At 33.0% G+C, this 16,171-nt stretch overlaps 1 protein-coding gene and 1 non-coding gene across 5 annotated transcripts in view; one reads left to right on the top strand and one right to left on the bottom strand.

Annotated features, from left to right (window-relative positions):
• Positions 1-16,171, bottom strand: part of FBXW7 (F-box and WD repeat domain containing 7) — a 229,959-nt gene that overhangs the window by 43,350 nt on the left and 170,438 nt on the right. The window lies entirely within an intron of this gene.
• Positions 6,375-6,481, top strand: LOC129517041 (U6 spliceosomal RNA). The gene has a single exon (XR_008665928.1). It is a non-coding gene; the product is annotated as a U6 spliceosomal RNA (small nuclear RNA).

Genomic DNA, 16,171 nt, shown 5'->3' with positions numbered 1-16,171 from the left:
ATATTAACATTAACTGGTATTTTAAAGATATCTTTTTATTCAACTAGTTTTTATTAGGCAATTGCAAAAAACGGATTCTGTTAGACTAAGATGTAAGTTACTCTCCAATTCATTTCTTTCAAAGACTTTAACTTTGTGAAACGTACTATATTTGTTTTTCTATATAGGTAGCATAGAAAAAGGAAATTACTGTGAGAAAAACTTCTGGTGAGCCTCTAACCCCTAATTCCACTGTAATATTATTAGTCTCACCCAAATGAATCCTGCTTCATATAAGGGTTCCCTATTTTCTAAACGATGAAACAAGATGGGAAGAAAAAACTAAACAGTGACTCAAACATTTTATTTTGATAGATCTACATCTGCTACATTCAAGAAATATTTAGCCAGGGTTCTTGAAAGCCAGACACAAAGCAAAAAGTAGGCAAAATTGAGCAAGATATAATCTCTATCCTGGAAGAACTCTCAATTCAGGGGGGAAGGACAGTCAATAAAAAATTACAGATCAATATAATTGATAAATGGAATTGCTCAATTCATATGACAATGCATAGAGCTAGAAAGAGGAAGAGATACTTTCAAGAAACACAAGGCAATATTTTAAGCCTAAAGAAAAAAAAGGGAAAATAAACACTATACTTAATCTGATTTGAGTGTTCGTTTACTGCCCACCATCAAAAATACTGTGAACTAATTCAAGCTTGAATAATCAACTGTGGGCAGCCCCGGTGGCTTAGCGGTTTAGTGCTGCCTTGGAGACCCAGGATTGAGTCCCATGTTAGGCTCCCTACACGAAGCCTGCTTCCCCCCATACCCCCCTTCTCTCTCTCTCTCTGTCCCTAATTAAAAAAAAAATCTTTAAAAAGAATAAGCAACTTTTTTTTTAAAGAAGTTCTCTTAAGAAAATTAAGTATACAGAGAACTTACAAGCACTCTTCAAGGTACTTATATAAATTCATTGAAGCTGTCTAATGACCCTATGAAGTACGTGCTATTATTATTCCATTTTACAGATGAGGCGCAGAGAGTTTTGATAACCTCCCCAAGGGCATATAACTACTAAGTAGGATGGCTAGGATTTGAACACAGACAAATCTTGGTCTCCAGTTTATAGAAAATGAAAATAAGGTTTCTACATACATAGCAAGTAGTATTGGTAGTTAAGAAATCTCTAGGATGTTTCCTGAGCTATTTCAGTATGCAAATGTGTGATGTGTAGATGAAATCTGTGTTAAGTCACAGAAGACACAGAGAAAGAAGAGACAAAGTAGGTAGCTAATTGTATACTCTAATACACTTTACTTCTGGGAATTTACCAAGAGCAGCCTGACAAAGAATTAATTCACTACTGCAATGCCTCCTTGGTGAAGACTTGTTCCTGTTATCTTTGACATTATATTGAGAGTGAAGCAGGCATCAGTAGGCATAGTGAAAGAAAATCTGATGAAAGGTGCTTACAATAATATATGGGTTTTGCTTCCTTTTCTAACTCCTCCCCCCCCCGAACTATATCCTATCCTCTCCTTCATGCCGTATACTTTATATCTCTAAAACATGAAATAATGAAAAAAAAGCTTAGAACAGAACACACCAAGTAACTCACTGGAAAGACCTTGTGAAAGGGTACTAGGTCTTTCTCCCTTACCCCAATGATCTGAAAACTACAGACAACTGGCAAATTTATGTATCCCAACACTAAAGAAACTGTTTTAAATGCTGTTATTACAACCTCAAAACACTTAATGGGGAATTATGACTTCTACTTGACTTTAAATTTCTTAGTTTAATAAGACAGCCTAAAATATTTATTAACTAAGTAATAGTTGGGGGGGGTTCAGAGTATGTATACAACATACACTTCAATATGTGGTTATAATTTTGGTCCTGTTTCTTAATTTCATCACATAGATCTTTTTGGTTTGGTTTTTTTTTTTTTTTAAGATTTTATTTATTTATTCATGAGAGGCACAGAGAAAGCGAGAGGCAGAGACACAGGTGGAGGGAGAAGCAGGCTCCATGCAGGGAGCCCGACGTGGGACTCGATCCTGTGTCTCCAGGATTAGGCCCCAGGCTGAAGGCGGTGCTAAACCGCTGAGCCACCCAGGCTGCCCCACACAGATCTTTTTGTAAGGGCCAATCCATCTTTTAAAAAATGTCAATTTCAGCCATGTGTGGTTATCACTCCCTAGGAGTAAATATTAGTGTTGATGCATACCTCCATGATTCTATCCTACACTGTTTCAACTAATTATTTGTATTCTATCTGGGATACATAATTACAACCAATGTAGATTTAAATGGTTATTTAGGAGCTTTCACAATATGGTAGGAGAGGGAGACAAATGAAACAAAACAAGGCAAAAGCAAGACTGTGGTAAACACTGCAGTGTTAGGACAATGCATCATGTTAAATTTTGGGGCTAGTCCAGGGGTTCAGAGAAGACTCCTCTGAAGCAATGACTAAAGTGTGTTGTGGTGGGGGAAGGACATCCCTATGGCTGCAGTGCCCAGAATACCAGTTCTACAGAAAGTGCAAAATGAGGCTAGAGAAGTACACAAGACCTAGGTTATGCAAGATCTCATACAGGATTTTGGTCTTTGCTGTAGGAGTAATGAAAAGCTAATGCTGGACATGGTCACAGGAAGGTAATAATCAGATATGTATCTTGAAAAATCATTCTAAATGTAATGTTAAAACCAGAATGGAAGTGAGAGTGGATGTGGAGAGACTGTCAGGAAGTTACTTCATCAGGCCAGGCAAGAGATAATAGTCGCTTAGACTAGCTAGGTGCAACAAAGACAGATGGAAGTGAACATTTAAGAGATGTTTAGGATACAAAACTGATAGGATTTGGTGACAGATTGATTAGTCATGAAGAGTAAAGGAGGAGGAATTATCAAGGATGACACCTAGGTTTCTTATGCAACTGGATGGGACATTAGAGAGGATACTGGACAAGAGTTGGTGTTTGCTTGTTTTTCTTTCCTGGGGGAGGGAGGGTGACAAACTACATGTTTGATTCTATTTGGTTTGAGATATCCAGGTGAGGATATCATGCTCCAACTAGCTCCAGAGCTCAGAACAAAGGTCTAGATTGGAGATGAAAATAAATATGGGAACCATCCATGTATAGGTCATTTCAAATTCCCTTCTCAGAGCCACCTTCTCCCCATTCTAAAGCTGTTAATCACAGTGCTTGAACCAATGCCTTGTCACAGTGTAGACACATTAATTATTTGTCCATTTTTCCCCCATTTAACTGCAAATTCCATGAAAGCAGTGACTACTTCTATTTTGATTCTTTTACCTCATCTCCACACATAGTCCTTATGCTTATCAGGGTATCAATAAATCATATTTACATGAGATAATGAACAACATAGCACTCACTTTAATCAATAATGACAGAATTACAGAAATAACTGGAAATTATTAATTTTCAGCATAATTTGAAAAACTCAATTTTCAGTATAAGGAAAGGTAATATAGGTGAACAACACATTTTATATATTTATTATTTATTTAGTACTGTGTTATAAATAGTATTAATTATAGTATCTTATATATTTATATACATATATTTCCCCTTCAGGGAAGAGTATTAAAATTTTCTGGATATTTATCAGTTACACAATTAAAGCATAAACTAAACTGGAAGAAAATACATAGTTTGATATGCAACAAAATGCAATTATCTTTGCTATTAAAAGCCAACCTGGCTTAGGATTTCCTGTACCTTTAAAAATGCCCAACAGAATATAAACTTTTACTATTAAAAGGGATATACACACTTTTAACAACACTTAATGTACATCATGTCCCACAGATCTCAAAGTATTTTATTTATTCATTGGTATTAACACAACAGATAGCATTTTTGTATCTCCATTTTACTGACAAAGAAATCTTAAGCATGAAAGTTCTTCAGAGTTAACCAAAACCATTATAATATTACCTAAAAAAAAAAACTTTGGCAATATATATTTTAATCTCTATGAACAAAATAACAGGCTAAGTGCCATTTCCATTAAAATTAAATTGAATACTGCATATTTTACATATAATTGGCTATCTTTATTTTGCTTTTTATCATGATCTCCCATTGAGACAGGATCTACCAAGAAACACTACAATTAATGAAAAAGATCAAAAGGAATAAGATCCTACTGAAATACTTTTTTTTTTAAAGTTACTGTTATTTCATTACTATTTCATTTGGTTTTGTGAATAGGAAAAGTTTACTGTAAGTAAGTATTTTAACAAAAGATTCATTTTGGGATATAACATTCACTTCTAACTTTGGAGATAGAACATATTTCATCTTAAACTTCAATGTAGTCAACAATATAAATAGGCATTTCTAAATCCTCTTTGGTTTTCACCTTCTAAGAAATATTTTAACATTTATATATTAAAGCTGAAGAATGTTATTACATTGCTCAAAGTATATATACTTCTGTATATAATCATTGTCTGGGAATTTTAAGTAATTATATTGAAAAGTACAAAATACAGTGCAAGACAATGACAGACAGTAGTGAACAGTATCAATGATTTTTAAATTACACTGAAGAGAAAATATTCTAAAATGAAAAAAGAAAAACTGATAAAAATATTCTGGAAGAGGTTGTGGTTGGCCATTTATTACTTTTTTGTATTAGAGTTAATTAATATTCTAATAAGGTCTACAAAAAGCTGAACAACCTCTCAAGCTCTGAATTCATGGCACTGACCTTAGGACTTTTTCAGAATGATTTTTAATGCACTCTGTTATTAGTAAAACCTGTTCAAACACATGCCCCATCTGCCAGCACCCCATCTGCAAGAGAGCTTCTTATTCTTGTAGACAGTACAACTTCTGCTTGCTTCCTTCTCTACATACCAGCTGTATGGTAATGAGTATGAGCAGCTGAAAATACTGCATGATAACAAAGCTAATATGAAAACGGCAGAACACTACTTCCCCTCAATGCAGCAGTTGCAGCATGAACACAGCAGATAAGCTACTATACAGAGGTGGGGTGGGTGAGAATTTCATTAATGTGTATGGGGGGGGGTACTAAATATGGGGTTTCCACATAATTAAAAAATAAAGAGAACTAAGAGCAGCACACCAAAGAAAGATCTCAATTCTAAGCATTTTTGTTAAGACTTGTGAATCAACTCTTTAACTGTCTCAATTCTTATATAGTAATGATATTCCAGGGGCCATTTTGACAAGCTAGTTTTCAAAGATGTTAACAAGTATGTTCCATTTCCTAATTAACTTATTTTGGGGCCTCTAGGGAAAGAAGTGGCGTCAGAGCTTAAAATCATAATGAAAACTATTTGCTAGACATTTTAGCAGCTTACATGTAAATCGATAAACTGTTTTTAATTCATATACAGCCTTTTGTTTTAATTTAATGGTATTTGAAGCCAACATATTCATTCTAAACATCTGAGAAACTCCAAACAAAATACTAAGATAGACATGTTACCTTAATTTAGTAAGACATAATGGGGTTAATTTTTAAACATATGATAGTCACACTGAATGAATCTACATAACGAAAGTAGAACCAAATCACATTAATTTTTTATGTGCAGTAGCTTTCCATTTAGAGATTAACAGTCACTCAGGAAACTGTTTAATAAAAATGACTATTCAAAATTGGTGCTATGCGTTTTCTTTCACAATTTGAAGAAACTAAATGTGAAAAAAATATTCAAAACACTAACTTTAAAAGAAATAAGTATTATCATGTCAGGAGAATTAATTATAATTTTTACCAACATATCTAAAAAACTATTTTGTGGACCTCATAACAGTTATTAGAGTTTTTATTATATAACCATATTTGTATAAGTTATTTCATTTTATTCTTACAACAACCTATGAAGTAGGTACTTATATTATCTTCATTTAACTGATGAGGCTTATTAAGTGGTGAAGCTAAGAATATAATACCAAATTTAAATGACTCTATCATCTATGCTGTAAGCACTCCACTATTCTGATATAAACTCCATAAGGGTGAGGACTGGAGTCTGTTTTCATTCACTGTGGTGGTAACTCCAAATGCCTAAAGCAGTTCTTGACTCACAGAAGTTACTGAATGAATAAATGGAAAAGAAAACTACTCAATTGTTTTTAAGCGTAAATCAATTTAAATGGAAAAAAACCTATCAACTATCAACTTTGTAATAACCCTAATCATTTTGATACTGAAAAAAATACCCGAGTCTTAAAAAAAGACTATTTAGTAATCTAAGTTTTGTTCACTTGTCAGATTGAAAAATTACGATTTTATTTTAAAAATTCTCATAGTTAAACCTCTGTGTTTGAAAAGATTGATACAGAATGACTAAGAGTAAAATTGCACTAATATTAGTGGTCACTTTGGCAGCACATATACTAAAACTGGAATGATACGGAGAAGACTAGCATAGCCACTGCATAAGGATGACATGCAAATTCATGAAGCATTCCCTATGTTTTTTTAAAAAGGAGGAAAACTGCACTGATTTTAATTATTTTTCTATTTTTGCAAAGCCACTTACCTATCATTTTTATTGTCTAATGATAAAAGTGCATTTTTTTTTCTTGTTAAGTAGCTTAACATATTTCTTGACTTCAAATATAGATTAAGGCCATGAGCCTACATCATATAAAAGCTTTTGGATAATATACATAAGAACCTGAATTGAAATAATAGTTCCAACTTAATGAAACAGTCCCATTCATCCTTTAAAAAGTAAGGCATATAGCTGCCTTTTTGCAAAGAAGAATGAACTTTTAACACTACTTCCAGATTCAAAATCCCACAAATTCAGACAAGATTTACAAAAACAGTACTATACTGCCCCTACATGTTCAAACTAGTAGTAACAATGACATTTGAAAATCTAAGGTGAAATCTCTATTTCTGTAGATTATTAGAAAAGCTGTTTAAGCTTAAATTGTTCCCAAGTGAACTCTATGAAATCACTCACACACAAAAATGTAATTAAATATAGGAATAACCCACAAGTTTCAATTTTCATTTTCACCACTAGCAAGGAGAAAAAATTTAAGAAAATTGCATCCAACATTATATTTTTTCTCTCAAAATAGATTTCTCTATTATTTTATGAAATATCATATAATAATGATAAATAACTAGCCATGTGATTTTGGAATCAGTATTAATGTATTAATGTTTGAGAAATACTTACTCCTAATTGCTTTTCCTCTAGTAAATAAATGTCAATAAAATTTATAAATATAAACATAAACATTTAGGGATTTACCAAGGTCACAAGAGAAAACTTTATTAATCTTAGATTTACTTTTGAAAAAAAATCTATTTTACTTCTCACAACTTAGAAACAAAACATTATACATGCAAATAAATACATGCACTGCATCAACAGGTACTTATAAATGGAAATAATTGAACTGTAACTCCTAACATTTAGAATGTCATTGGCTTTACCACAAATGGTAGTTCTTTCTGCTATTACGTCTATGGTGAATTTCTAATAAATTAAAAAAACCTTAAATTCTATCTATCATTATTTACACCTACTATAAACATATTTACTATTAACTATATCAACCATTATTTAACTGGTTTATACATGAGACACACATTAATTTATGCAACTTTCCACAAGTCAGAGATAGAGTCAAGAGCTCTAATTCTGACCCAGGAACAGCCCAGAAAGAAATCACTAGATGTGCCCATTAGGGTATAAAGTTTCCTTTCAATAACATAAAAAGAATAAACAGAATCATACTTGATCTTTCAGAACCTCAAAATACTATTCTGTACTAAATACTATCTAATAGTATTTGAAAACCAATAGATTATACATATAAAGTCACCAACATAGTCCTGTCAAGTCAAAGTGTGTCTGTACATGCATGCACATGTATGTAGGCAGCCTTACATACATATGGAGAAGCTGTAAGACAAGCTACCACCAGCTGACTTAGCAAAGTGTACCAGTAAATAAGAGAGTCGGGTGAGACACCCCATACTGAACAGATCAAATATGCCGTCTGCTCCTAGGTAGAATTCTCAGGGTCACTAAAGTGTTAAATTATAAAAAAAAAAGTAGGACTGTTTCTGCTTTGTTCACTAGTGTATCTGAAGTGCCCAGAACTGTGCCTGGCAATTAATGGATGCTTATTTGTTGAATAAGTTAATTAATCCATGTTCCTCTGATTTTGATGTGTGATTGTAAAATGGGGACAATGAGTAAGTCTCCCAGAGACAGCCAAGTGTCCGTAGCCTCCTTAAGGAAAGGTAGGTTTCTGCCTTACTCATCTTTGTTACACTAGCAACACATACAGGGAGTTATGGAGAATACATATTAGCAGAATATAAATTAATTTAGTGGTATTAATTTTCTGTGAAAAAACCAGAAGAAGTAAAAAAAGTGGTAGAGATTCTCATTCCTCATTTAATGTATAAAGTCTGCTAACAAGAGTTACATTTAATCACTGAAGAAAAATAAACTCTGAACTATCATATTAAATGGAGTTACCTACAATAAGGTTAGTAAAATTTAGGTATTCATTTATATAATGTATGTTTTAAACCATTTAAATATGCATGTACTCAGAGACTAAGGCTTTGACTACTTTGACATTTCAAAGTGTATTTCATTTTTTGTATGTGGGTGATAGCTGTAAAACTCAAAGGTCTGTGGAGTTAGTTCCACAATTTTGGAGAAAGCTGTGTTGCTGACTTCAGAACTTTTTGGAGTTTAGAAAAGCAATATGGTGCATATATATTACTGAACACTTCCAGTATATTATACATTAGTATTTTTTGCAGCAAAATTAGGACTATTCAGATTAATAATAAAACTGACTATATCTTAGGTTACTTAGAGTTAGGTTTGGCTAACTTTAAAAAAATTCTTAGTTCTCAGGACTTGCTGGATATCTGGTCTGCAGACAAGGCACAGTTGGTTTATTTCTTACTTGTTTACCTTGCCAGGACTTAGTACCAAGTTTATTATTTTTTTAGCATATTTTTCATCTATCTCCCATACTACATCTTAATAGCCTGGCCCTGTAATGTTAAAGTTACTAAGTTATTTGAACAGATCGTTGTTTATCAATGAAAGAGATGACAATTGATGGCAGTTATTTCTACAATGTAGTTGTAGCCTTATAAATCACATCATAACTTATTTTACATTCATATCTGACAATAGGCACAACCTAATAAAGACATCACTTGATGAAAATATTTAGAAAGCAATGTTATCAGTAACTAAATACTGAGGCCATCATAAATTGTGAGAACAAATAAGAATTACACATTTAAAAACCCAGGACTACACAAAAAAAGCTAACCCTTACAACATTTGGAAACTAAGGATCTGTTCACTCAACAAACCTTACCAAGGTCAGTGTATCACAGTGTTTGTGATGTTAGATCCAGATGCCTGAGGTAGAGTCTCAGTTCCATCACTTATTAGCTCTAAGACAAGTTAACTTTTCTATGCCTCAGATTCCTCATTTGTAAAATAGAGATAATATGATACAATACCTACTTCACAAGGTTATCTTAAAGATTATATGAGTTCATATGTGGCAGGTATGGTGCTTCCTCTGCATCTCAAGTTAGACTACTATTACCCTATTTTATTGTCATCAAAACATTCGCATAACTACCTTTCTGTTTCTATAAGGTAGAACCTAAGCTCCATGATGGCATGCTATCTATCTAGTTCACTGTTATATCCACAGGTTCTAGAAAATTTTAACTCTAAGTGTTCAATACATATTTTTTGGCTGTTATTAATAACTGAAAAAAGTCATGTCAAGATATAAGCAAGTAATTTGCAGCAGTATAAATAATGTGAAAAGCCAAGATGTGAGTGAACCCAACCAATAATACAAGTTCCTTCTGTCCATCACTTCTCTGATCATCTGCTTAGCAAATATCCTTCATGTTTTACTTCAAAGTTACTGTGAAGCCTTTCCTGAGTCATTTACTTTGAGACTTGGGTGACCCTCTCACGCTCCTACAGTACTTTGTACATGGGCACATTTAAGCAATTATCCTTTTGTACTATAAAGATCTGTTTTTGGTTTTTCCACTAGACTACCTAATGCATAAAGGATTGTGATTTTTCACTTTTGTATATCTTCAGGTACAGGTGATGAAGAGTCATCACCTTTTTACTTATTGCTAGTACCTTGCATAGTAGAGAGTAAGACCTCAAGAAAATTTATAATTTACATTGTTTACTCATGTTTATGCATGACACATGAAACATTCTTAAGAAGACAAGGACTGATAGGATTTAAAATAGAATGGTCTGATATGTGGTAACTAATTCCTTAATTGGTAAAATAAGTAGTGACAATAAAGCATATCAGATCAGTTGAAAATGACAATTTTCCCCCAGTTCCAATGGAATGTGTATGTAAGGAAAAGAGCCTTAGAAAGTCACATTTTAGTTTACTCAAAACAAAACAAAACAAAAACTCAGGTACTCTATTAAAATCTCTCTCCAGCCTTGTTCAAATCACCACCCTGTTCTTCCTTCTCTCCAACATATTGTAATATTTTTTATTTATTTCAGCATTTTCTGACATTTTTGGGCTACTGTAGAATCTCAAAAGTACCACTGAAATGACTTTACCCTATGTTTGTTTCTCCTTCGTTTTCAAAATTGGTAAGTAGTAATTACTTTTAAAATTAAGTGTCAAACTGTATCTGAGTTTATTTAAATTTAGAAAATGAAATATTCAAAATCACAGCTGCACAGTCATTTAAAACATTTAGTAAACAAAAACATGCCATATTCTTAACAGTACAAAAACTCCTTCAGAATCTTCCAAGTTTAACACATACTTCAACACATTAGTCATAAGAATATTTATATTAACCTTCTCCTGCATATCACTAGGAGCATAAAAAGACATTCAAGATAATTTCTGAACTCAAAGAGTTTATAGCCTAATTGAGGAGACAAGATAACTATATAAAGCTATCAAATAACATCACTAGGCAGTACACAATTTGCCTAAGGGCCAAATGTAGTGCAACAATTACAGTATATTCCACTGATGGATGAGGACTATGGTGGATGCAATCAGTGCCAGGAGAAACATTCCAACCAGAGAGAGAAGCTAGACTGTGATGTCATGGAAAGGATCTAGAAAGAAAGAGGCACAAATGTAACTGGTGGACACCTGAATAGACCAGTCTAGGGAAGAGATGGAGGATGCTGGCTTTTTAAAGGTTTCATATTTCTGTATGTTAGGGAAACATCCATCTATTTCTAATTGGCTAAGAGTTCCATGAAATGGATATTGAGTTTCATGAAATGCCTTTCAGGCATCAAGACATTTTAAAAGAGCAGACTTGCTACAACTACTTCCAATAAGAATTAATCATGGCTGGACTAGATTAAAAAAAAAAAAAGGTAAACCTGGACTGGGGCTAACAGCAAAGCTATGTCAGAAATGTAAAACTAAGTAGTAGTGCTATAAGAAATAGGCAAGTATTTCTGGCAGCTGCTCTTGTTAGTATGAGAAGTACTCTTGTTGTAGATATTATTAATAGCAATATACTTTGGGAGAGGCTGTCATTTATACAGTGCAAATATCACACTAAAATTCAGAAATATAAAAGGATAAATTAAGGTGACACAAAAACTGAAATGATCCTAAGACTTGCAGTGAAAATAATGTAATAAATCATAGAGTTATACATATAGCTCATCTGTTTAGATAGAAACACAGATTTTAGTTTTAGAACTGGGAGGAGAAGAAAATTATAGTTGAAAATTATGTGGGTGATGCGTCCATGACAAATATTTTTCAAAAAGAATAAAATCACATGAGCAACTAATAATTTCTTAATCTATTTACATATTTTCCTCCCGAAGCTGTTAAGCATAAACCTATCTCATTACTTTCTCAAAAAGAAAAAAAATTCCCTGTGATAAAAAACCTAGAATAATACAATTAGAAATACAGTAACATAGAATTTACTAAAATCCACAAAACTTTACCACATAGGAATAAATTTGCTTAGAATATGACTTCTTTCTCTTTAAAACAACACTAGAAATCCCTCATACCAGTTTTTAATTGGTACAAACTTTCTGGAAAACAATTTAGCAGTATTTGTCAAGAATCTAAAAAAAGTTCATACTCCTTGACCCAATACTTCTACTTCTAGAAATCAGTGTAAAGAGATGTAAAGATTCATATATAAAAAAGCTCAAAGCAGGTACTGTCTAAATCAAAAATAGTAGGAAAATTATGGAACATTCATTTAGATTATATATTTTTGAATAACTACAATTATGGGAAACCACCAGCAATATACTAAAACTGAATTAAAGTTAATATTGCTATAAAATTATTTATTTAAAATTGTTACTGTGGTTCTTTTGAGCAGTGGTATTACTAATACTTTAGGAAATTGTAAAGTATTTTTTCTAAATTGTATATACTAAGTACATCTTATTTTTAGAAAGAAAAGTAAAAGATATTAATTATTGGAAGAAAATTCAAATTCCCTGTATCACCATTCAATCTGGAGAATTTGCAGGATTAGTAAATTCAGAAGGATAACAACTCACAGGTTGGTTTAGCAACAGAGTTTATGATGGTCTAACTTTCCGGGTATATACAAAATCTTCCCGCAAATGAAACTTATTGTAAACAATTATAGATGTTTTTAAAAACAAAGGTAATATAACTATTTGATAAACCTGGCAGATCTTTGCTGAAAAGGTACTAATAGACTAGTCAACAGTCATGAGAGGGACAAAAATTAAAATTATAGACAGCTTAAACTAACTGAATAGTACACATACAAAAACAGCTAATTAAATTAACCTTATTTATGAGGTTAAAATTTTGAATATAGGTGTCTAGTATCATCATCGATAACTCAACAATGAAGGAAAAACTTAAAACATAATTGAAGCTCAGAGAGGTACAATGTTGTTTTAAATTTTTGTCCTCGTTGTCAAAAGTGCTAGTTGAAGAAGCTGATGAGAATGATACTGCACTGTAGTTTGAGGATGGTTGATCTGTCCAGTTGTTGCCTGCCAAAGATTCTCTTCTTGACCAAATCTAGATAGGCTCACTAAGCTCTTTTTCAACTAGGCCCTGTCTTTGGGATTTCAGCAAGAATCCTACTCAGTTTAACCAGAATCCTCTCAATCTTGGTATATGATCACCTTTCATGACTGCTGGGTTCCTCATCCTCTATCATCCTCCAGGTGATGTTAAACTGGTTTAGCCAGAATCCCCCTACCGATGTTTCCTCTTAGTAATTTTCTACCACTGCCCACCAAACTGTTCCTTGGCTATAAATTCTCACTTTGTTGTATTTGGGTTGAGCCCAACCTCACTCCCCTACTCACTTTGTAGTAGTTACCTATACCTATATATCACTAGAGTGCCCCTGAATAAAGTCTATCTTGCCATTTTAACAAGTGTCATGAATAATTTTTTAAAAGGGATCATCCCTCAGCTTACAAAGACAATAGACAAACATGCATACTGTTAAATATTTCCAGTTTTTTATTACTATAATTATTGCATAATCTATAGGATAACTTTATAAATGAAACCTCTTAAAAGAGATTACAACAAAAACCCTGTATTTATAAAAGTTCTCTGCTATCAAAAGTTATTTGTAAGTTACTTGTTTTAATCTTTGAATCTATTTTCTCACAGAAACAATGTCAACAATGATAGGGTCCCAGGCTTACCCTCCAAAATACTAATAGTTGCAAAGTGTTAAGTTCACATGAAAACAAAATTGGGGAATATGAATAATAGTGAAGGGGAATATAAGGGAAGGGAGAAGAAATGTGTGGGAGATATCAGAAAGGGACACAGAACATAAAGACTTCTAACTCTGGGAAATGAACTAGGGGTGGTGGAAGGGGAGGAGGACGGGGGGTGGGGGTGAATGGGTGACGGGCACGGAGGGGGACACTTGACGGGATGAGCACTGGGTGTTATTCTGTATGTTGGTAAATTGAACACCAATAAAAATTAATTTATAAAAAAAAAAAAAAAAAAAAAAAAAAAAAAGAAAACAAAATGTATAAAGAGAATGGCTACTGCTACTAGGTGCAGCATTAGTGAGCTCTACTAAATACCAGCTTTATTATTCACCAAGAAAACTGGGAAAGATAACTGATTTGAGCCTCCGTTTTCTAGTCTACTGAATGTAGAGAATACCTGATTTAAAGTACTTAAACATTTAAGTCATTTAAGCATTAAGTTGGTTAAGATATACAAAAGAGTTAAAACAGTGCCTAGAATACAGAGTGAGTTCTTTTAAAAAGATGGCAATTATTAATAGCTTTATTATACTAATACTGTATATTACGAAGAGAAATACTAAGTAGTAGCTAAAATTCTAGCAGTTAGCTACACAAAGTTTTTTTCTACATAACCACAAAGAATTAGAAGAGAGGATGATAGTTTTAAAGAAAATGTAAGACTTACAGCTTTAACTAACAATCTCATTCTAAAAATTTACCATGAGCTGAAACTTATATACAAGCAAAAAAGACATACGCAGATTTATTATAGTATCATTATAAGCATACAAATCCAGATTTCACTCTTTTGCAGGTAAATATTTATTAAAACACAGTTGTGTCCATTCAACCATTCATTTAAGTATTGTCTACAACTGCTTTCATGCTCCAGTGGCAGGGATGAGTAGTTCTAACAGCGACTATAAGGTCCACAAGGCCTAAAATATTTACTGGCCCTTTGCAGAAATAGTTTGACTTAAGCTAACCTGCAATAATAACAATACACAGAGTGCTATTAACATTTTCTCAAATGACAAAAATATTCTAATTTTACTTCTATTTTCACTTTAAAGAAAATTATTTTAAATGTGGTATTTTGACTAGAACTTGATATGGAATATAATTCCTACAAAATTATTTCAAAGTATCAGAAAATCCCAGTCATATATTTCATTATTGCTTGACCTCTTGTGTCTCAGGAACAAGTCCTTGTCCCATACTGACCCCACCTCACCTCCCACCACTCCCACCAGTTCTTTTTTTTTTTTTAAAATTATTTATTTATGATAGTCATACAGAGAGAAAGAGAGGCAGAGACAAGGCAGAGACATAGGCGGAGGGAGAAGCAGGCTCCATGCACCGGGAGCCTGACGTGGTATTTGATCCCGGGTCTCCAGGATCCCGCCCTGGGCCAAAGGCAGGCGCCAAACCGCTGCGCCACCCAGGGATCCCCCCCACCAGCAGTTCTACAGCACTCCCTTAGCTCTGTTGCCAATGCTTGGTTTAAACCTAGCATATATATGGCACTCTAAAAATGATATTTTGTCTATATGCCAGCACAGTCAGGTATCTTTAAAAGCCCAATATCCATTGTCGTTTTCATGTCATTTGGAAATTTCTACCAAGAAATAACAATGAAGAGTAATTTTCTGAAAATACTGTAAATGTTTTAAAATCTCCCAAACAAAAGGAGTTAAGAAATGTGATTCAAGCACTGAAATACATTTTCTTACTATTATTAGTTGTTAAGATGTTGTTTCTCTTATCAAAAAAAAAATGCTACCAAATAAGCTATAAAATTCCATCAAACTCTATCCAAGGTACATTATTTTTTCGCATTTTAAACATTCCTATTTATGTTTATAATGAGAAAAAAATAACATACCTTAGGATTTAAGAAAGACAGTATTACCATAATTGGGCATTCCAATTTCAAAGAAAATTGAAAATATCCAGTGATTTTATAAAATAAATAAGTTTTTCCTGTAAAATTTCTCTTACTCTCAAGGAGAATCAGTTCTTTTAGAATAAAAAGTTATGTACTCAACTAGTACTCTCATATTTTCTGATTCAATTACCTACAGGGCTTTTAAAAATACACATAGATCCCTGAAACTTAATCCAGATCGCTTACATAAAACTATCCAAAAAGAGGGGAACCTAGGATTCTACATTTTTTAAAAGATTTTATTTATTTATTTATTTATTTATTTATTTATTTATTTATTTATTTATAGAGAGCGCACAACCAGGGGGACGCGGGCTGGGGGGGGGGGGGGAGAGACAGAATATCCCAGATTATGCAAAGTGTGAAGCCCAACAAGGGCTCAGGGATCATGACCTGAGTCAAAATCAAGAGTTGGATGTAATGAAGAGTTG

Source organism: Nyctereutes procyonoides, unplaced genomic scaffold, assembly GCF_905146905.1.
Source record: "Nyctereutes procyonoides isolate TBG_1078 unplaced genomic scaffold, NYPRO_anot_genome, whole genome shotgun sequence".
In the NCBI taxonomy this organism is placed as follows: Eukaryota; Metazoa; Chordata; class Mammalia; order Carnivora; family Canidae; genus Nyctereutes; species Nyctereutes procyonoides.
The sequence above is the reverse complement of the archived record's forward strand: the minus strand, read 5'-3'. Positions and strand labels throughout refer to the sequence as shown.